This window comes from Eretmochelys imbricata, chromosome 21 (assembly GCF_965152235.1).
Source record: "Eretmochelys imbricata isolate rEreImb1 chromosome 21, rEreImb1.hap1, whole genome shotgun sequence".
NCBI classification, from domain to species: Eukaryota; Metazoa; Chordata; order Testudines; family Cheloniidae; genus Eretmochelys; species Eretmochelys imbricata.
Genome location: NC_135592.1, coordinates 3,402,816 through 3,425,507, shown reverse-complemented (window position 1 = coordinate 3,425,507; position 22,692 = coordinate 3,402,816). Strand labels below are relative to the sequence as shown.

The window sequence follows — 22,692 nt, the reverse complement described above, 5'->3', positions numbered from 1 at the left end:
GAGGGCCAGTACATGTCCTACAAAAACAACAAGGAGTCTGGGAGCACCTTAAAAACTAACAGATTTGGGCATAAGCTTTTGTGGGTATCGTGCACATGAAGAAGTTTTTTACCCACGAAAGCTTATGCCTAAATAAATCTGTTAGTCTTTAAGGTGCTGCTGGACTCCTTGTTGTTTTTGTGGATACAGCCTAACATGGCTACCTCTTGATACAAGTCCTAAGCACTGCTCAGAGAGGGTCGTGGGTGGTTTGGGCTAGCCCGACACATGGGAGTGAATTTCACACTACACAAATGGAAGGCATAGCTAAAACTAGCTTATCATGCTCACTAGATATATTCTCAAAAAGAAAAGGAGTACTTGTGGCACCTTAGAGACTAACCAATTTATTTGATCATAAGCTTTTGTGAGCTACAGCTCACTTCATCGGATGCATACCGTGGAAACTGCAGCAGACTTTATATACACACAGAGATCATAAAACAATACCTCCTCCCACTCCACTGTCCTGCTGGTAATAGCTTATCTAAAGTGATCATCAAGTTGGGCCATTTCCAGCACAAATCCAGGTTTTCTCACCCTCCACCCCCCCCCCCCCACCCACCCACACACAAACTCACTCTTCTGCTGGTAATAGCCCATCCAAAGTGACAACTCTCTACACAATGTGCATGATAATCAAGGTGGGCCATTTCCTGCACAAATTCAGGTTCTGCTCTTCCCAGGCTACTCCTAGGTGGGGCTTCATCCTGCAAAGTGCTGATCATGTGGGCTTGATACAGCAAAGCACTTACGCATAGGAATAGTTCTACTGACAACAAAAAACAACATGCAAGCCCCCATCAAAGCATATCGCTTGTGTGTAGTCACTGATGTCTTCCTCTTGCCCTGCCTCCCTGGGTATATTTGGTTTTGCCTGTTTTCATTTAGGCCTGTTGTGGGAGGATGGGTGGATCTCCTTAATGCCCCACCGTGGTGAAGGGGTCCACCCACAGGCGGTTGGAGGAGTCTGGGGATGGGGCAGGGTTTGGAGGAGTAGAGGGGAGAGGTCCCCCCACACAGAACAAGTGACAGCAGAACTGGGGACAGACTATAAGCTCTTCAAAGCAGGAAACTTATTTTGTTTGTCTGTAAAGCATGAGGTACACAAAGGGCCCTGCATAAATAAATAAAACATGACATCAGGTGATAGGAAAAATAAAAACCAGCAGCACAGTTCGCTCCGCCCTCACTCTGGTCAATGATTCAGACCAGTAGGAACCAGATAAATTGTTAACAGGAATTTCCAATAGAAAAGTTCCAGCCTGAGCACCTACCCATCCCCTCCAGCTCCCCCCCATAGCCCAGGACCCCTCCAACTCCCCTCATAGCCCGGGACCCCTCCAACTCCCCTCATAGCCCGGGACCCCTCCAACAGCCCCCATCCCCTCCAGCTCCTCCCCATAGCTGAGGACCCCGCCAGCTCGCCCCCTCCAACAGCCCCCATCCCCTCCAGATCCCACCCCCCCCAGCCCAGGACCCCTCCAGCCCCCCCATAGCCTAGGACCCCTCCACCTCCCCCATCCCCTCCAGATCCCCCCCCATAGCCCAGGACCCCTCCATCTCCCCCATCCCCTCCATCTCCCCCGCCCCCCACAGCCCAGGACCCCTCCATCTCCCCCATCTCCTCCAGATCCCCCCACCCCCCACAGCCCAGGACCCCTCCACCGCCCCCATCCCCTCCATCTCCCCCGCCCCCATAGCCCAGGACCCCTCCATCTCCCCCATCCCCTCCATCTCCCCCGCCCCCATAGCCCAGGACCCCTCCATCTCCCCCATCTCCTCCAGATCCCCCCACCCCCCAAGGCCCAGGACCCCTCCACCTCCCCCATCCCCTCCAGCTCCCCCCCATAGCCCAGGACCCCTCCATCTCCCCCATCCCCTCTAGCTCCCCCCGCCCCCCATAGCCCAGGACCCCTCCATCTCCCCCATCCCCTCTAGCTCCCCCGCCCCCCATAGCCCAGGACCCCTCCACCTCCCCCCCCAGATCCTTCCAAGGGACCCCGGCTCCCAGCGCCCCGCTCTCCCGGCCGTCTCGGGCCCGCCCCGCTGGCTCCTCCCCAGGCCGCTGCCGGGCGCCGGGCCGGGGGAGGCGGGCTGAGGCGAAGGCGGAGGCGGAGGCCGGGGAGGGCGGGGCGGACGCGGCGCCGCCGCGCACAGCAGCCGAGCCCCGAGCGGAGCAGCGAGCGCAAGCGGCCGGCGGAAGGAGGCGGCGGCGGCGGCGGCGGCCCGGCGGGCACCGGCGGCGGGTGAGTCGGGCGGCGGCGCTGGGCCGGGCCCGCTCGGGGCTCCCCGCTCCCCCGCAGCGAGGCCGAGGGGGCCCGTCCCCGGGGGAAGGGCCGGGCCCCCCCAGCCAGGGGGAGGTCGGGGACCCCCGGGGGTACCGGCCCCCAGCCGGAGGGAGCCAGGCGCCGGGTGGGGGGCCCCCGGGGTAAAGCGGGGCGAGTCAGTGGGACCCCTGGGGAAGGGGGCATGGGAGGGGCCCTGGCGTTCATTGCCCCCGGGGGGGGTCGCTCCCCGGGGCCGCTGGGAGGGAGGGGTAAAGAGGGCCCTGACCTTTCCTTGGGGGGGCGCTGACCTGTGTCCTCCCCCAGCCCTGCAGGAGGAGGGGAGCGAGGGAGCGGGATTCCTGCCCCCAGGGGAAAACCAAGGGCCCCGGGAGGGAGGCAGGCAGTGGGCCCGCTGACCCCCAGGGGGAAGGGGGCGCCCGGGGCAGGCTTCGGCTCTAGGAAGCGGGGTGTGGGGCGGGCATTGACTGGAGGAAGAAAGGGGGAGGTGGCTGGGGCACTGCCCCCAGGGCGTCCCTGGGCTGGCAGCGCTGCCCGGCAGCGGGTCTCTCTCTCCCTTCCCGTACAAATGCTTCCGTTGTGATTTCTGGGGCTAGGCGTGGGGGTGGGCACTGGGCCTGGGCTGCCCATCTGCCTTGTTGGCACTGCGCTTGGCTGGCGTCAGGCATATTCGGGAAGGCCTGACCCGTCGTGGGCCGTGCCCGTGCCCCACATGGGAGCTAGCAGGGTAGTTTAGTGCATTCCTTGAGATGCTGCCATCAGCCACTCTCCCGCACCTCCTAGACCCACCTAGTGCATGCTAGCCATGGTAATAGAGGAAGTGAAACCAGGACTTCCCCAGCGTCTCTCAGACCTCCAGATGTGGGGACAATCAGATGCCAAGGATGCTGCATTTCCCTATTTTGGGGTGTGCGGAGGGAGGAGGGAGTGAATTTGTCTGGCAATCTGGCATACCCACCTCGCTCCTGGACTCTTCACCGCTTCCTGTTGCCTTTTCAGTATTGGTGCGTTCAGTGTTGCAGTAGCAGAAACTCTCCCCAGATTGTGTAATTGGGCCTGAGAAAATCCCCCAGTTCTCTTACTGGTCCATGGAGTCTGCGGTGTTTCTCAGTCCTAGAGGGGTTTTACAGCCCAGACTAAAGAGGGAGGCAAGGAACCCAAGTTGAAGGGGAACAGGCCATCTCACTGCTCCCAAAGACATTGCAAGGGGACATAAAAGGCTGTTGTGGTTCTCATACCTTGTCTTTGAAGATAACTTGGGGCTAACATGTGAGACAAGGCTTAGGTGGTCTGTGTGGGAAAGATCTATTTGAGGTGGGTGATACTTGGATTTGGGTTTCTGAATGTTCGATTCTGAGAGTTTATTTTCCTGTTCCTCCTGCCCTGACTTTGAAGAGGAAAGTTTGGGAAGGGCCATTGAGACAGTTTGTAAACTGTTCTCCAACATGGGTTCAAAGTTTTCTGTGGTCCTAAATCAAAACAAAAAACAAAACAAAACAAATGTTATCTGAATTATCAAGGCATTGCGAGCAACAAGCTAGCTTTGGATTGCTATTTTGAGCAGTAGGTGAAAGGGGAAAAGAGCATCATCTTTCATTTGCATGATCATGTCTTTATAGTGCTTCCTATTTTCAAACATTTTATTACATTGTCACTTTTCTGAAGGTGTCACTCTAGGGGGGATCATCTTCTCTCCTTGCCTTCTGCCAGTCTTCTATTTAAATGTGAGGGTGAACGGGGTTGTTTCAATTTTGTAAGTTACAGCCCTCCAAGTCTGGGTAGTATATGACATCAAAGTATATATTTCAAGGGCTGCTTTCATTATTGATAGCTAAATTCCGACTTGTAGGAATCTTTCAGAATTTTTTGTTGGCTAACTTTGGCATGTACATAGAATAGTATGTACCTCTGCTCGGCACTGAAACTTTTAAACATCACATGATTTATTGGGCATGGGTTGTGTTACATTATCTACATCACTCTAAAACTTTTAAAATAGGGAGCTGACTACCACAAGAATTACCAATAGGGTAGTCTTTCCAGTAGTATTCAGTAGAAAAAACTATTATATGCCTCCAGACACCATCAAATTTAATTTTTCCCCCTTCATCGAACTGCAAAAATTATTCATGGTGAAAGGCACGCTGCTTAGCTCCAAATTTCGTGGGTATTTTTGTTTAGGAAATTTGACAAAACCTAATAGCTATAGTTATGTTGCCAGTATGTTTTTTTAAAAACTTAATTACAGATAATTTTGAGTTTGAATCTTTCTGTGCAATGTTTGTAACCGAGCATTGCAGTCTTGTGTTAATGTCTGAAAAACAGAAATTGAAACTGACTTGTCTATTTTCATTGTTCTAGTCATATATTGGAATGAACTGCAAACAGTAAACAAACACAACAGGTAATGAAAACCAGATTTTTAAAAATTCTTTCATTTTCAATAATCTGTAAATGTGGTACCACTACTTTTTGTTTGTGTTTGTATTTATTAAATTGCTTTTAACCAGAATAGTAGTTTGTAATTTTGGCTTTGTGTATTGTTCGCAGTCTAAAATGTGGCACCAAATGTGTTTGAACTTTAGCAGCATCAAGTAATCTAACTCACTGTGTTATTTGAGGAAGACCAGGGTTGAATTGTGAACTGCCCTGTTTTGCTGTGTAATATTTTGAAAAAATTCTCCTCCTTTGTTAATGGAATAGCACTTGATTCTTTATCCAATTGGCCATGGCAGACTCCTCAAGAGGCGAAATATGTTTAGTATGGACGTTTCTGAAATTGTGAGACAATAAGGACTGAAGTCAGTAAGAAACAGATATTAATAATCAAACACACTATATACCTTAATGTTGTTTCTGTGAGTTTTAAGTGAAAGATAAATTTAAAGCAGAACAGGCTAGATTCTACAGTATCTGTAACTTTTTAATTTATACACAGCTAGTACGATGCACCATCTCCTAAGTATGAAATACTTTCTGATTATTCTGACATCATTATCATGTTGCTATAGTGACTTCATTATACTGGGAATGCCATGTTCACATCCTGTTGCTATGGAAAAGATCAGTGTTATAAATAAAAATATTTGAGTCTATTCATAGCTGTGACAGATAAAAATGCCATCGTTTTAATATGACATGATTGCCTTAAGAGTGACAGTGTATTTTAACCAAACTTTTCTTGTGCTGAGTTATGGACTAGGGAATTGACATTTCAAGTTTCTAACACCTTGTCCCTTCGACATCCCCTCCATTGCATTTGATAGCAGGGGTTATGAAATACTAGCTGTAGAACTCAAAAAGAGTGTGTAGTTTTTAAGGTGGAGCTGAGACAGGAAGTACTGTGCTTTCACATACTGAGTCTAAAAATAATCTGTTTTCATACACAGTATTTTCATCAAAGCGGGACACACGGGGACAAGGGGAATATTGGTGTTGCATCAAACTAAGATCCTCAGCAGTGAAGTGAGTTATCCTTGTATTTTCATAGCTATGTCTCATGGTGTTTATAAATTTAGGATAGCTAAATCTTGTAACTGAACTAACCTAGGGGCTACATAAAATGCAAAAACTTTGTTAGCATTTAGTAGACCCACTTGGTATTTGAAGAGCAAAGTTTATATTGGGTTTGAGGATTCAAATTAAACCAAACACACACTATTTAATCATGTTTCTTGGCTTCAGTTTGGTGGTGTTTAGGTCAGGTATCTTTTGGTAAGATTTTAGAGAGGAATATATGCTGATCAGGGCATAATTTAGTAGCACAGTGTAGTTCCAGTGACATGTTAATGTTTTCATTTGGAGACTGCTGTTTACACAATATGTCAGGATAGTTTAGAATTGAAACCAAAGGCTTCAAATATACTGATATATGTAGACTATTTTGTGATATATTTGATGCATCTTCACCTAATACGAGGATGGCATTGCAGATATAATTAAAGAATTGAAATTTAGTTAGATGGCATTAATGTAATGTGAGCATACTATAATGTCTGAGTTTTAACTGTACATTGAAACACAGTCTTCATGCATAATAAAATCTAAAATTTAGAATGTACTGATACATCATAGTACAGGACGAAAGTAATACTATGTCCACATAGAGGTCATGATGTGTTATCTGGAGAATAAATTCATTCAGTGCAATATTACATATATTCTTTAATGGATCTATACATAGTCTCTCTTTTCCAGATTGCTTAATGCTGTATAAAACCACAGACAAGTTATCAACCACCAATTTAATTATTTTTTAAAAGAAAAACCATAGTGTCTTGGTTTAAAGGAATGTGTGTCTATTTTTAGTGATGCAGGAAGTGAATCTCTTTTGAACATATTTAAAGTTTAAATCTTTACTCCATATGTTTGGGATACTGTTTGCAGAGGTGCCCACTTAGAACTCAAAATTGTTCCCCAGTCCTGAAATCAGATTGCTGTAGGTGGCATTATGTGCCGTATGGAGCCCTATTGAAGACGGTTCACTGGCCCTCTGCATGGGTGCAAGGATCCACTTGTGGATCTGATTGCAGGATTGGGACTGAAAAAATAGAGTGGTATTAGATGCTTATTATTATTATTTATTATAGAGAGTTTCTGGATTTGTGCATGTCCTTGTATTTTCTAATATGAGGTGGTATGAACCTCAATTTTCCTTAAGCACTTTTGATGACTTTGTGTACTTAATTCTAATAGAAGTGGACTTTGGAGGCAGGTAACCTGATTCAACCAGTCCCAGGGTTGTATCTGGATAGATAGTTGTTTTCCCATTGTAGACCTACTTTTGTTTGTAAAGGGAAGTTTGTTTTTGCTTTTTTCTCACTAGAGTACAGTTCTTTGAAGTCTCTCTTACTCCTGAGGGCAATCTGTGCCAAAAAAAAATAAAAATTCTATGCACAATATTGTAAAATTCTGCACATTTTATTTGTCAAATAAATGTGGAGGCTACAGCATGGCATTGGGGAGCACAGGCCACTGGCTGCACAGAGGTGGGAGATCACTGTACAGCTCCCCTGAGACATGGACTCAGCAGTGAGGCTGCACCCAACCATGACACAGCGCAAGGATTCAAGTGTGGAGGGGCTTAGTGTGGGGGGATCCAGGTGTAGGTTGAGAGGGTTCTTTGTGGGACAATCTGGGTGTGGGTGGCTCAGTGGATGCACAGGGGCTTGTTAGGGGGTTCTGGGTGCAATGGTAATGGGACTCTGCAGGAGGGTCCAGGTGAAGGTGGTTGAGGCTCAGTGGGGGAGGGGCGGTCTGGGTGTGGGGGGGAGGAGACCTTGGCAGGGGAGTATGGGTCTGGGGGACTCAGTGGCCGGGGGGGGGGGGGGGGAGAGGGTCCAGATGCAGCTGGTTGGGGCATGGTGGGGATCCAGGTGCGGGTGGCTTGTTGGGGTGGTGCAGGGGGAGTGGGGCTCATTTTGGGGGGAGGTTCTGAGTGCAGGAGGGGTGAGGCTCAGCAGGAGCGTCTGGGTGTGAGGAGGTCTGGATGCACAGGGGTTGGGTGGATGTGGGAGAGCAGCTCCTGTACAGGGGTCCCTCCCCCTGCAGCTGAGGAGCAATGGGTGAAGGAAGCGTGGGGGTGGGGGGGAAGTTTGCAGAGCTTCCTTCAGGTGGAGAAGAAATCTGGGGGTGGGTCTGACCTGACCCCGGATGCTGTGCAGGGGAAGAGGAAGTCCTGTTCTCCCAGCCCAGTTGCGACTACCAGCTGAGCCTTCCCCAGTCCCACCTCCTGCCGCATGGTGATGTACTTTTCTTCCAGCTGCCCTGGGCCCCTGAAACATATTGCTGGGGAGGGTTGCATGACCACCTTTGTGGCTTCCCTTTGCTTCCCCGTCAGAAAGTCATTTTTCTGTCGGGAAGCAAAGAAATCTGCAGGGGACATAAATTCCTCTCATGTGCAGTGGTACAGAATTCCCCCAAGAGTATATCTTTATACTAAGCTGTGAGATAGGTATTGATTTTTTTTTCACTCTGATTAAAGTTTTTTCTTTTCATTCTGTTGAAGACAACTTGTCTAGTAGCCTATGTTCACATAACAGTTTATACAGCAGTTGCAAGTGTACTTGATGAGCAACGGTTAAGTTTTTAGTGTTTTTCTGATGTGGCAGTAAGATAGGTATTATTAAGAATGCATTTGGACAACTGCAGAATAAACTCATGACGTTTATGTTCATATGGTTTAGCTTAATTGAAATGTTTATCATTATTTAGCAGAAGGATAAGAAAAAAAGCACAACTGTCATGAAACCTTCTCTTTAGAAGAGTGCTCAGTGAACCTTGTGCCTTAGTCCACTTTTGGTTTAATTAGCCAACTGTGTATATAACTTGTGAAAGCTTCTGGTCCTAGAAACATGACTCCTTGGGCAAATCGACACTACAAAGTTAAGTCGACTTATAGCCACTGTAGTAATTAAATTGCTTTTGCATGTCCACACCACACTCCTTGTATAAGTAGTGCATATCCTCAGTAGGAGCACTTGCTCCGATTTAACTGTCAGTGTGGGGCATTGTGGGACAGCTTCTGAACGGCAGCAACAGGCAATGTAAGCAATGCAGTGTCTACACTGACACTGTGTTGCCCTAACTATATCCACCTAAGCGCTACACCTCTCGCAGAGGTGGAGTTAAGTCGGTGTAAGTCAGCAAGTTACATCGGTGGGAGTGACATCTTAGCATAGATGCTTACTGAGTTAAGTCGACATAAGCTGCCTTACTAACTCTATAGTGTAGACCAGGCCTTTGGGCACATGCCCCCCCAACCAACCAAATCCCATAAGTAAGGGTGTCACAAGCTGGAAAGAAAAATTAATCTTACTTGGCTACCTTATTTGATCCAATCTTTCTATGTTCAGATGCCATACATAGAGAGGTTAGGGTTTGTTTATTTATTTATTGCCATAGCCCATGTGAGTGGCAACCAAACTTTGAGAATATTTCATTAATTTGCTAAACTACCATGTTGGCTCTAGAGTGCCAATTAATGTCCTAAAAGCCCACACTTCAAATGAGTTTGTACTATTTCCTCTTACAGTGAGTGCAGTGCGGACAAAGAAAGAAGTGCCTCTTTACGTAAAGACGTACCATGGAAAGGGGATTATAGCATTATTAGCTTTTTGCTGATATTGGATATGACTGAAAATGTAATATGCTTTCTGCTGCTGACTGCAAATATAATGAAGTTCACTGTATTTCAAATAGAGCATAAAACACCGTGCAAGATGAATTTTTCAATCTTGTACATATGATACATATTAATGATAAATCCCTATGATTTTGACTAGATCAGCCCAATAGAAGGGACTTAATTTTGTGTGTAAAGTGTTTTCAAAATTGGTTGATTTCTTAAATCAATACAATTAGAAATAAACTTGTTCCCCTTCTTCACACTTGTACAAGAACAGAAGTTGTCATTAGTCATAGAGTTAAGCTCCTTTATTTTCTTTTCTTGGTGAATTTTTACTTTTGACTAAATTTAGAATTTTTTAGTTTAGGGGACAAACTAAAAGAAGTAACCCTATTGCATATCTATGAGATTTGTCAGCGTATCATCTTATCAATTTTAAGTTGAAATAATGGATGTTAGAATGGCTAGATCATTTCTTCCACACTGACAGTTTCAGGGTTAATTTTGGATGAAAAATAAAAGTATCCTTGGGCGTATAAGCAAGTTACTGCAGAAGTGGTTACTCATTTGGATGTTGTTTAATGTTACAAGCTTTGAGCATCAAATTATTTTAATTAGAGAAAACATAAAATATTCAGTTGAAGTTTGTTCTTCTGGTGACCCCTCCCTTATAATTTAAGTAGAGGTTTTCAGATCTGAACTTGGCTTTGTGCCCAGTTCTGGTCCTAAAGATCCCCCTACTCCTTCATTCTGGGCCTTTATTTGTTTCTCTTCCACCCCTCCTTGGAATACTAACATGGGTTCCCATGGAAAATCCTAGATGTCTGTGGATGGAGACACTTTGGCAGGGAGCTACCGTTTCTACAATATCTCTGGACTCAGACTCCAAGACTTGAGACAAACCAAATTTATTCTTGATGTAGTTCTCTTTATGTTAACTTAATAATATAGGCCCAATGCCCCACTTCAGCCATGCTGTGGAAAACCACTATGCTTGGTAAAAACTGCGAAGATGACTGTGAACATGTCCAATTCTGTCCTTCCTAATTAGATTTTCTTAGTTCATTCTTTATGAATTATACAAAGGAGATTACTTTCTATAGTTTGATCTTAACTTATCTATTCTATAAAGGTTATTTTCTAACTCTCCTTTCCTCCAGCAACATATAATAGGTTGTGTCTGATCAATTTAGGTTTCTAAAAAAAAAGTTGTGAAGCTTATAAAGGGACATGTAATATGCTGCTTCCACAGGTACTATGTTAAATGTCATGTTTACTAGTCGAAATAGTATTGGTTGTTGTAATATAAGGCTTTCAGAATAAAACCGGGTTATAGTATATAAATCACATTGTCTCAATTCTGTTCCATAGAGAATCTCCAGCGTTTGAAAAAAACTACAAGATTAAATGGCATTAATCTAAGCTGTAAGGCCCCAGATGAATATGTTCTGAATTGATTTGATCGTGCTTTTCTTAATAAGTGTCTAAGCAGGCCGCAACAGAGAATCTTCAAAGGTCAAATGAGATTTGTTATTTGTATAGCTGGCAACTTGGTTTCTGTGTACATTGACTGGCATGTGCTAAAAATTCTTTCATACTAAACCTGATTTGGTAGATAAAGCAGATAGCTAATGACATTAAGACCAGTTTACCGTACACTATTGGAAATCGAGCATATTTGACAAGTTATTAAAGGAGTTCATACATGGATGGTCAAGGTAGACTCTTAAAAGCATCTTATTAAAAATCTCCAGGCAGTTGTGGATGCTTGACAAATTGCTTTCTTCTCTAGCTCTCCTCATTCCAATTAAACAAAGACTCTGATGCGTAGACCAATATTTTCAAAAGTGACTAGTAATTTTGGGTGCCCAAATTGAGACATCTTCCAGTGGCCTGAGTTTTACAGTAAATGCTTAGCACCCACTCTCTTAAAACTAGGTTCATTCAAGGCGTTTAAAGTTGGGCACCCAAAAATCATTAGTTAGTTTGAAAATTTAGGCCATACATCTTACATTTTCAGTTTATTCAAACAGTGTAAAACTATTTAGTATCTTGTTATGGCTGCCATGACAGCCATAGGACTTTCACAGTTGCTCCATCTAACTGAGGAGTGTTCTTTTATGGAAATGGAAGGGGCAGAGGGCCAGACCTTTCTCATAGACTAACCACTACCTCCTAGGTACTGAGGTTGGGTTGCTCCTCTCCCATCAGGACAGGTGATTTATTTTATTGGTCCCATATCACAGGCTTATGAAACCACCTTGTAACATTTCTGTTCATCTCCTGCTGTGACTGTTTAGGATGAAAAACTGTGACTTTGCTTCCACCATTGCATCCAGAAAGTTCTGATCTGTGGTCTTATATCGAATGGTGTATAGTTTGACGAATGGTTGCTGACTGCAGTCTTTAGCAGCAGAACATTGCTTACCATGAGGAACCTTTGTTGTACATTGATAAGATCAATTAGAACAGACTGAGCTTTTAGCTTCTGTGGAGAGCAAGGTCTTCACTGCTAGGCTTTCAATTGGTATTACTGTAGCAGTGGGGCACGGGGACCCCAAGCTGCCACTTTTCAGTTGGGTCCATGTCTCTGGTGGTTGATAAAACCTTATGGAGAGATAACAGGCCCATTATTCGAGGACTGTCCCAGCTTCCCTGTGACTCTGATAATCTCGTTAATTACTGCCCATTCTCTAAACTCATTTTTGGGAGGGGAGGGGAGGGAGGAGGTGGTGGTGAAACTTCATCTGTTTTAGGGTATAGCTGACCACCTGCTGGTAACTGATGTTTCTTGCTGAAGCACCTAATACCTGTGTTTTAGATACTTATTCCTGTTCATTTCCAGATGCAGTATAAAATGATAGTTTAAATCTATCACATCTTTAAATGGGTCAGACCTTGATTTCTGAGAGACTGCCTTTCCCCACATGATACCATGGTACTTAAGGCTCTCTGACATACTCTAGCTAATGTGTTTAACATAAAGAGGCTGGGGGCGGGGTAGGATTTTCAGGGAGGAGCCCTTGACTATTACATTAGTAACTTGCACTGGTTTTGACAGAAAGTTTGTTTACCTTTAAGTCTCATTTTGAAATTGTGTGGGTGAGTTAAGGGCAGAAGTGGAGGGATGGCTTATTTTTGGTCAGTAATCCTTTTATTTTGGTTTAGCTCTAATGGTCTTTGCCGCTAGGGAGAAGCAGAATGTACTGTGGAAACAGTGAAAAATAATATTCTACATACACAATGCTGTCAAATGCACAGAGTGAACAGACTGAAAACATTGGGGGTGGGGGATGGGATATACATTCCTTGCCAGCTTCTATTACAGTAACTTTGGGATTTGTAACTAAACGAGGTACACAACTTGCAGAGAAACTTGTGCCTTTCAAGTCCCAATAACACCACAGAGTAGTCTGCCCATTTATTGGGTCAGCCCTATCCTTTGAGTTAATGTTCTATCTACTATACCTGGATTATTTCATCTTTCTAGGTTTTTTTTACTGTACACATCACTGTATTAAGTGGGTGCCATGGTCAGATTTAAAATATTGACTTTGTATAGGACAGGGGTGGCCAACCTGAGCCTAAGAAGGAGCCAGAATTTACCAATGTACATTTCCAAAGAGCCACAGTAACACATGAGTAGCCCCCCATTAGCCCCCGCAAGCTCCCAGAGCCTTCCACCGATCAGCACCTCCCCCTCCCTCTCTGCAGCTCCCGATCAGCTGTTTCGTGGTGTGCAGGAGGCTCTGGGGGGGAGGCGTGAGGGCACGGCCGGCTCAGGGGAGGAGGCGGGAAGGGGTGGAGTGGGGGCAGGGCCTGTGGCAGAGCCAGGGGTTGAGCACTGAGCACCCCCCGGCACACTGGAAATTTGGCACCTTTGGCTCCAGCCCCAGAGTCGGTGCCTTTACAAGGAGCCGCATATTAACTTCTGAAGAGCCGCATGTGACTCCGGAGCCACAGGTTGGCCACCCCGGTATATGATGAGGGCAAGATCATGTGCACATACAGTAATTGACTTTGACCTTTGCTTTCTAAAAATGAATTTGATTGACTACTTTTAGGTACTTTTTAAAATCTAAAGCCAAATTCTGTTTTGTTTTACTGTGTAAATTCAGAGCGCCTCCACTGAAATCAGTTTTCAACTGAGGTCAAGTTCAGTTCTTACCTGAAGTCAGTGGAGTGACTCCAGATTGGCACTGATATAAATGAGAGCCTAATCTGGTTTTTGTGCGTTTTTTTTTTTTTTAAATGACATTTTGAATCCCTGACACTTAAATAAAACCTGCTCTGCAAAGAATTACTCCATTAACGAGAGAGAGAGTTAATGACAGACGTCTTTAATTATTATTCGGATACATGTAATGTAAAAGATTTTTAATGTTAAAATGAAGCTTTGCTAAATCATTTTTGCAACTGGATGAGAAAGCTGCTTAGCCTAATTAAGTGAGGCCTTCAGTGGTGCTTTATATTAGGTGAACTGTGACCTCGGTGTATTTCTGCCTCTCAAGTGTGTTTCAAGGCTTAACTCAATGTGTGTGAAATGCTCTGAGGTCCTTGGATTTAAGGCAGCGCAAATAAACCAACTACTATTATTATTAGGCCTTTATTATGCGTTTTCCTAGACTATAGTGAAACATTTCTGTGAACAGGTGCTATGTGATGTTGCTCTGAGCAATGATAGCTTATTGTCTTACTGTCACTTAAGAGGCACTACTAAAAGAGAAAAGAAGATTTTGAGACTAGTTCTTGTGCTACTCAGTCCTTTGTTGGGAAGTGAATTGGATTACCCTGATAGTGTGTCTAGGTGTTGTGCTTATCCTCATATGTGAGCACTTGGCATACATGTGATTTTTGGGCCTGCTTATTATTTTTTCTCAATAAGCAGAGCTTATATTGCCTTACAGGAGTTTCAGCTCTGTTATCGTGGAGTTGCTGAAAAGATCACAGTGATGGATATAATGACTGAAGCAGATAAATTTAATTGCATCATTTTAAGTGGGACTGTTGAATGTGTATGCAGCTTCAGTGTTTAATATATGTGTTGAGGGACTGGAACGAGTGAGTGAAAGGTAGGTAACTGTTACGGTTTTGTCAAATGCTGTTGGAGGAGACTACATTCTGGAAATTTGTTACACCTAGTAGCAGTTACTGTGTTTGTCAATCAGCCACATTGCATAACTTCGCTGCTTGTGAGAGCACTACAGGAGAACAGACCAGTTGCATTTAATTTTTGAGTGGCTGAAACCACAGATTAGAGGCTTGTTGGAATGTTTGTTTTTGTTAAAGTATTTGTCGGATCCAAAGATATCACCCATGTTGAATGTTTTCAGTATTAGAACATGCACATTTGTCATTGAAACTGCAATATTGCATGTGTTCTCATAGCTATAGAGCCTGATTTTGCAAAGATTCTGAGCACCCACAGCTCTCATTCCCGTCACCCAGTTGTGGGCTCTCAACACTTCAGGAAATCAGGCTATGATGAACTCTGCTGTTTCATACAGTTGACCTGGATGGTATCATGTACCTTTTTTTGACAAATTACTTGAAAATAGAGCTTACGGTGGACTGCTCACAAAATTGGAAAGGCCCGTGTGGGAAGAGGAGGAGTTGAGCTAGATTTATTGAATTGACTTCAGTAGGGGTTCAAATTGGCACTTCTTGTGCCCCCTTTTATAGCATTCTCTTCTCTAATGTGAATACATTTGCAGTTTTAGGGAGAGGCTAGTCAGAAAAACCCTTTCCTTACAAACAACTGACATCCAAGGTAATACCCTTTTTATATATATATATATATATATATATATATATGAATATATATGAAGTTAAAGTGAATGTGATAGTTTAAAGGCAAAACAGTTCTCTTTGTAAGGTTATATGTAGTGCAATTTAGCTTTCTTTTCAAGCATTTTAAGCTGTGAGCTTTTTTTTTTGACTGCAGCAAGAATCTCCAGCACTAAAACTGGTGAAATTTCCTTTTCTAGTTGCTTGTGGTTTATCATTTCAAGAGACTTTTTTTTCTTTTTTGGCTTTTGTCTGCCTCAGTCATATTTAACCTCTCTTGAAATTACTTCTGCAACTGCCATTATTGGAGATGGTTTTTAATTCCATCTAGGAGAGTTGTTGAGCAGGGGAGTATTTCTGGAATACTGCCATTGCTGCTTACCTGGTCTATTGATTAGATGTGTATGATTATTGATGCCTTCTCTTTTTCCTCTAAGTTAAACTCAGTGTCATCTTTTGAAACCAGATTGTCCATAAGATTTTTTTTTTTGAACAGCTGTTTCTGTTGAAATGAGTCTTGATCTTTTTAGAAGCTAAAACTGACTCTACAAAACTGTGTTAAACTATGGGAAGATTTTTTCCTTTTTGAAGATGGGTGCAAAATTAATTTCCCTAAGAAGTTTTAGGGATGGACTGCCAAGGTTGTTTTGTCCACTTAAGCCTGTCAGCTTTGGAAAGATTTAAATCTTTAAGAGAATCTGGCAAGAGGTCTAAAACTCACAGCATGAAAGTAATGGTACCCCTTTTTTAGAACATTTAAGGCCTGTGTTGTAGGACCTTCTGCTGCCCAAGAAAGACTGAATGTGATTCTCCTCAGAATCGATCACAGAGATGTCAAAAACCTGAATATTCCTTCAGTTAAAATTAGCATCAGAGAGAATTTCAGTTTTGTCACCAAAAAAAAAAAAAATTCAAGAGTTTTCCAGCCAACTCTAGGCTGGCAATATGGTTCCAAGACTGGCCAGAGAGGTAAGTACAGTGTGATTTAGCACCCTTTGTCTCCCTGTGACCTAGTCTTTTTTCCCGGCAATGCTGTCAGTCCTTCTAAACCAAAAGCTAATATTCTAGTCCTTACTCAGGCAAAATTCTCTTTGAAGTCATTGGGAGTCTTTCCTGGGTAAAGATAGCAGGGTTTGGCCCAAGGAAGCAAGAGACCAACCTTAAAAATAGAACCGTGGTAGTGCAGACAGGTAGCATGTGTTAAAGGGCAGAACAGTCTTTGGTGGTGGTCCCCACTCCCACTGACTCTCTGTGTGATCTTGAGACAGTCAACTTCTCAATTCCTTCGTTTCCCCATCTATATATCCTCTTTTAATCAGATGTTTGCAAAAGTGCTGTATAAATGTTGTCATAGTGTCATCAAGTGTGGAACCACCTGCACTTTACTTATATAAAAGAAGATCTTAGTTAATTTAGGGGTTAAAGTAATCCTGGTGCTTTACAGTGGCAAATATTTTGCTTGAGGGTGTTGCCGGTATCATTTGTGGGGAGGTAGGCAATTTAGAGACATTTACTTCACTTAGGTTTATGACCGTTTCACATGTGACTGAGTCCAGCCTAAACTGCGTGTGCCAAATAAAGCCAGGCCCCTGTGAAAGCATGGCCACATGCCCTGTACAGAATGTATACTTGAATTAAACTTTCAAATTCATGCTACCATATGGAGAGCTGTGTGAAGTTTAGGTTACAAGCAAAAATAAACTTGGTCTCCTCCTAGCCTTCATTCCTGCATCTCTCACAATTCTACCACACAGTTGGCAGTGTCTGCTAGAGAAAGGCCCAAGACTGGAATATCGTGGTTGTTGGCTCACAAGAATGGATGGAGGTGCAGTCGAGCTATGTGAGGGAGTTAGGTACCGTCTGCTCACACTGTGCCCGGCTATCCCCTCGAACTGATTCACAGATACAGGGTGATGGGTAGTCTTCAAATTACCAAAGCCCTTTATGAAGAGGACATATTTGAGTTTTACCTAAAGCTTCCATAGTTCTTTGTGCTATGAGCAAAATAGGTAGTTTAAAAGCAGACTTGAAAGATTTCAGAACGCTGTACCAAACAGGTAATTAAGACAAACTTTGCGCTGCTTGTTGAGAGTTCCAGGGGAAAACCGAGCTTTTTATGCTCAATGTAGATATTGGTATTTTGATGTTTTGTGTATGGGTTTTCAGTGTCTTTTAGTGCTGGAATGAAGTGTGTGTAGTTTTCTTCTCAGGCTCTGGGGAATAATACTAAATGAGAGAGATGAATAATAAAGGATTTAGCAGGCATACTAGATGCTCTCACTTGCAATAAAATGAAGTTATTAAAACTATTTTTCTGTGGAGTAATTAATATACTGCAAGACTCCTGTGAAGTCTCAGTGTTACTCTTGCTATTTAGTGAAAGAACTTTAAGAGGTGCATCTTTGATTAGGAATAGATTTATTTTAGCACTGCATTTTGTTTTTATTAGGGGTTTCTTTTTCTGAAATGGGTGCTCATCACCCAAGGCACTGAAATATAAAATGATACACATAAAATTGTTAGTTAATTACCATAAAGCGGATGTTTTTCATTCAACAATAATCGTTAGAACAGACATTTAATAGCCCATGTGCATAGAGGGTAGGGACAGTTTTGTTGCTTGTGTGTTACTTATACAGTAAACTTGGAAGCGCTTTTTAAGGTAGTGAGAATCCCTAGACTTACATATGCAAACATGACCTTCAGAGCAGGCTGCATAGCATAATCGGGTTGTGTATATACATTTGATTTATACAGCTTCAGCTATTCAAGGAATCTTAGTATTTTCAGGAATTTAGTTTATAATCTAGCAGACACTGACCTAGAGTTAAGGGCTGAATGTTTTCCCCTCCCTCTTATGTAAAACACATTTTAAATGTTTAATGTGGAATACATGGCAGCTCTGTGGTGCACAAAGGGTGCTTCCCTCCTTGCCTTCTGTCTTGGCTTGTCTTCTCTCCTCTTTCTTTTTCTTCACTCTGCCAGGGGTACTTACAGCCCCCATTACCATAATATCTATGTGCCTCACATTCATTAATGTATTTATCCTCACAACATCCTGATGAGGTAGAGAACTGCTAATATTTTACAGATGGGGATCAGAGGTCCAGAATACTTAAGTGTCAACGTTACACCAAAATTGAATGAGAATACAGTTGTCATCCGCTTGGGATAGAATCTGTTTTTGGATTAATAACAAACAGCCTGTTGGAAAAAATTCTAATGAAATTTTTTTTATTTGAATTTGCCCATTCATCAAAATTGAACCATTTTGTGGAGACTGTTTTTTTGACGAAGTTCCGACAGAATCCAGGCAGGGTCCCCGCCAGCTTGCCCACCCTGTTCGTGGCAGCCCAGGCTTCCAGGCTCACAGCTCCTTGGTAGCCTGCCTGGTGAGCTGATAGGAACCTGGAAGTCTTGGATGTGCTGCCTCATAGCTCTTAACAGCCCAGGCTCCCAAGGTCTGTGGCTTTGGGGCAGCTCACCAGGTGGACTGTCCTGGAGCCAGGACTCCTTTTCCTTTTGCAGAGAATTGTATAGAGTTTGAGCTTAAGGTCAGAAGGAACCATAAAGCATCTGTTTGACTTCTTGTATATCACAGCCATTAAAATGTGACCCAAACGTGACTTTAGTTAGACTAAGCATTTCATTCTGATTTGGAATGAAACCAAATTTTGTAATAAAAAATATTTCTCTGCGTATTGGAATTTCCTTCCTTCACCCAGTTCTAATAAAAAAATTAGTAAATGTACTATGGTATATTTAGTAATGTAATGGGGGGTTTACCGAGATGAGAACTCACTTAGGCTGTGTCTACACCAGTGGTTCTCAGCCAGGGGTCCGGGACCCCCTGTGCAGGCGAGAGCAGGTTTCAGGTGGTTCACCAAGCAGGGCCAGTATTAAACTCGCTGGGACCCAGGGCAGAAAGCTGAAGCCCCACCGTGTGGGGCTGAAGCCCTGGTCCCTGAGCTCTTGCACCTCTGGCTGAAGCAGAAGCCTGAGCACTTAGCTTTGCGGGAGCCCCTGTGGCATGGGGCCCCAGGCAATTGCCCTGCGTGCTACCCTCTAATGCCGGCCCTGGCTTTTATATGCAGAAAACCAGTTATTGTAGCACAGGTGTGCCGTGGAGTTTTTATAGCATGTTGGAGGGTGGGGGTGGGCCTCAGAAAACGGTTGAGAACCTGTGGTCTACACTACAGCCTGTCAGCAAAACTTACGTCACGCAGGGCTGTGAATATTCCATCGCCTGAGCGACCTAAGTTACACTGACACAAGCACTCATATGCACAGCGCTATGTTAGCGGGAGAGCTTCTCCTGCCGACAGAGCTTCTGCCGCTTGCGGAGGGGGTTTTTTTATGTTGACGGGAGACCCGTTGGCATAGAGCATCTTCACCAGATGCACTGCAGTGGCGCAGCTGTAGCTCTGTATGTATAGACATCGTAGCTGAGAACTTGTACACAAAAACCAGTAATCACACACAACAGGTGGATGAGCAAATTAGCAAGATTTGCTATCTAAAAATACGTTTTGTTTTCATCAAAAGTCCATGACTTTACTCTTTACCACTGAGACTTACATTTAAACATACAGCTCTTGTGAGGTAGCCTAAGTTTTTCTTGAAAGCTGTGGTAGCCTGAATGCAAGAAGAAGAAAAGAAATTTTAAAATGCATAGTCATGTCAGTGTTAGTTTCCAAAGTGTCCTCCCTGTGGCTTGGCAGATTGCTTCTAGGGACAGCTTGAAAACATCAGGGGTGGGGGAAGAGGATAAAGACAAAGTGCACAGTAGGGGGAAGATGAGAGATTTAAGCAAGAGAGACAGAAGGAGCGAAATGGCAACCAGTTTAGACAAGGTGAGATTTTTAACCATGGTAGAATACTGCCCTAGACAAACTTCTTTCACTTTAATTTTGTTTGATCTCATTAAAACTCCTTGATGGCGTTAAATAGTCATTAAGTACAGTTGATGGGATACTATTTCATATTAACCATACATGCATTTCTTTAAAGTGAGCTTTTCTTAATTGCTGCAAAAAACACTGATTTAACCTTGGGAGATATTCATATTTAAGATGTAGTGTGAATCTAAAATGCTCCTTTGAGGAATAATTGCAGAATGAAAACTCAGCTTTTAAAACATCGTGTTGTATTATAATTTGAATTAAAAAAAAAATCCTTTAAACTTAAGAACTTGTATCCTCCGGTATCTCACTGGCAAAAAATATTGTATCGATACATTATATGGGATTAAAGAAATAACAGCGTAAAGTTGTGTTTTGCCAAAATTCTCCTCTTAAGATGAATGCCATTTTTGGAAGAGAGTAAGCCAGTGGGTTTATCTGTGACTGTTGTTGTTTTAGAACTAACATCATTGTTTTTAAAACCAGTTAAGGTTGCTGAGTGACCATCTACTATCTTATCATGTCATGTAAAAAACCTACGTACATAAACAAGGAAGTGAACAGTTAAAAACATCATCAATCTTACCCTGTCTATATAACAAATTACTTGGTAAGAATAACACATTTCAACAAAGCAACCTCAGCTCTGCTCCCTGTTGAATCTTTTACTAAATATCTCAAAATAGTTACACAACAACCTTATGAAGAAATATGAAAATTATATATGATTTGAAATGAATGACATACAGTACAAGTCAGCAGACAACAAATTAAAGATGACCACTCACAAAATCAATTTGTCTAGTGTTTGTATCCTGTAACATTTACTTGTTTTGATGGTGGTGGAGGGAGAAAGGAAAGATCTGAGTTGTCTTCCTCAAGAACTTTTCCATATTGTAAAAAATCCTGTGCTGAAAACTTTTAGTAGCTTGAGGTCAACAGCCGAGAAATGCCCAAGTGCACCTGTGTGTTAATGCCTTCTTAGGAGGACCTTTTATTCTTGTGTGGTTTGCTACATTTGAACGGTGTAATTCACTGTGACGCTGTGTTTCCACAGTAGAGATACACAGCACTTCCTGTGGAAGCACATCTTAGGTAGGCTGCTGTCCTTCTGTTCCCAGGGTCGCACTCATTAGTATTAAATCTGCAGTGGTACTGCAGTCCATTTTGAGGGGAGCCTGCCAGTTACAGCCAGTGACATAGTGATTTGGTCTAATTTGAGGATGCAGTATGTGTTGGTCTCTGAGCTTTGCCTCTGGCTTTCTCTCCTCTGTCTTTGTCTATTTGACACATGTCCCTAGCAACTTTCTGGAAATGCAGACCAACAGGACCCAAAATAACCCTAGCCGTTTGAGCACTTCAGGCTGTAGATGCACAGCGTATTTGTTCCCTAGCTGAAGTGCTGGTAGCAAGCATTTCAAAATGCACGGCAAGGAGGTGGGCAGTCCATCTCTTAGAAGTGCATATTTTGATGCTTACGGACTAAAAGTTTTGTTTGAAAAAGGCTGAGGCAGGTGTATTTTCAAAGACTAAATGAATCGCTTCTTTTAAATGTTTCTCTCAGATTTATCTTGAATGAACTGCAGTACAGAACTAAGGTCTCAGATCAGCAAAACTTTTGACCAGGTGTTTAACTTTAATCATGTGAGTAGTCACACTGAAGCTGACCGGGACTGCTCAGGTGCTTTGCAGAATTGGGTCCTAAGTTATAAAAGTCACAACTCTCATAACGTGAGATCCTTCAAGGTTTATTGTAGGAACTAGGATTCTTGGTGAGAGTAGTTCATAGAGGGCACATACTCAGCTGAATTGTAGGAAAGGATATGTCCTTTTTGTGTGAATCTTTCATGGAAGAGGACTTGAAGGTGACTATTGTGCCAGCTGAACTCAGTGGAGACTGTACAGAAGCATTAGCACTAGCATGTAGCCTGAGCTGTCCCTAACATACTGAACTCTGAGCATTGCTGTTTTTTTATTGTAAAACTACATAGCTAATGACGCACATGAAGAACAAAAGCAATCTTCAAATAGCTGATCGTTTTCTTGGCTAGTCATTAGCTTTGCCAAGCGGGTAAATGTGTCCACTGAACTTATTGTGGTATCTGGAAACAGAGATTAATTGACCTATTTAAGAGTTATTTAAACTGATTTGTTGTGGTTACCATACATTTTGAGTAAGCAGTGTAACTAGAATGTTACCATAACCAAATCAATCTTGGCTGAAAGTTCCTTTTTTAAATCAAATAATGCATTTTCCATGTGCACTTCAAATTGAATTAAACACTTAGTAATAGAATTAGACCCTGGACTATTTCAGTGCCAAGAAGCAATTCAATAATGTAGTTAAATTATTTTGTTTAACATATTCATGTCTTATTTTTAGGGCATTATTACTCACCTATGAAGATTCACTTCTAGTTGAAAGTGTTGGCATACAAAGTGTCTGCACTCACCAGGAACAAATTTATGTATGAATGTCCAAAAAAACACTTGCCTGATGTTTAACTTACAGATGTACAAAAATCCTAATTCGGTCTCTTTGGAGTTCCTG

General features: G+C 43.1%; 1 protein-coding gene across 6 annotated transcripts in view; it reads left to right on the top strand.

The window, feature by feature from the left end:
• Window positions 1-2,168: 2,168 nt before the first annotated feature.
• The window catches only part of RAP1A (RAP1A, member of RAS oncogene family), a 68,097-nt gene continuing 47,573 nt past the window's right edge, over window positions 2,169-22,692 (top strand). For 3 of the 6 annotated variants that reach the window (XM_077839159.1, XM_077839155.1, XM_077839158.1), the window contains exons 1-3: window positions 2,169-2,288; window positions 4,689-4,731; window positions 5,717-5,792. The gene's annotated coding sequence lies outside the window, so the exon portion shown is untranslated. The remainder of the gene's footprint in view (window positions 2,289-4,688; window positions 4,732-5,716; window positions 5,793-22,692) is intronic. The other 3 variants (XM_077839161.1, XM_077839160.1, XM_077839157.1) reach the window with 2 other exon arrangements.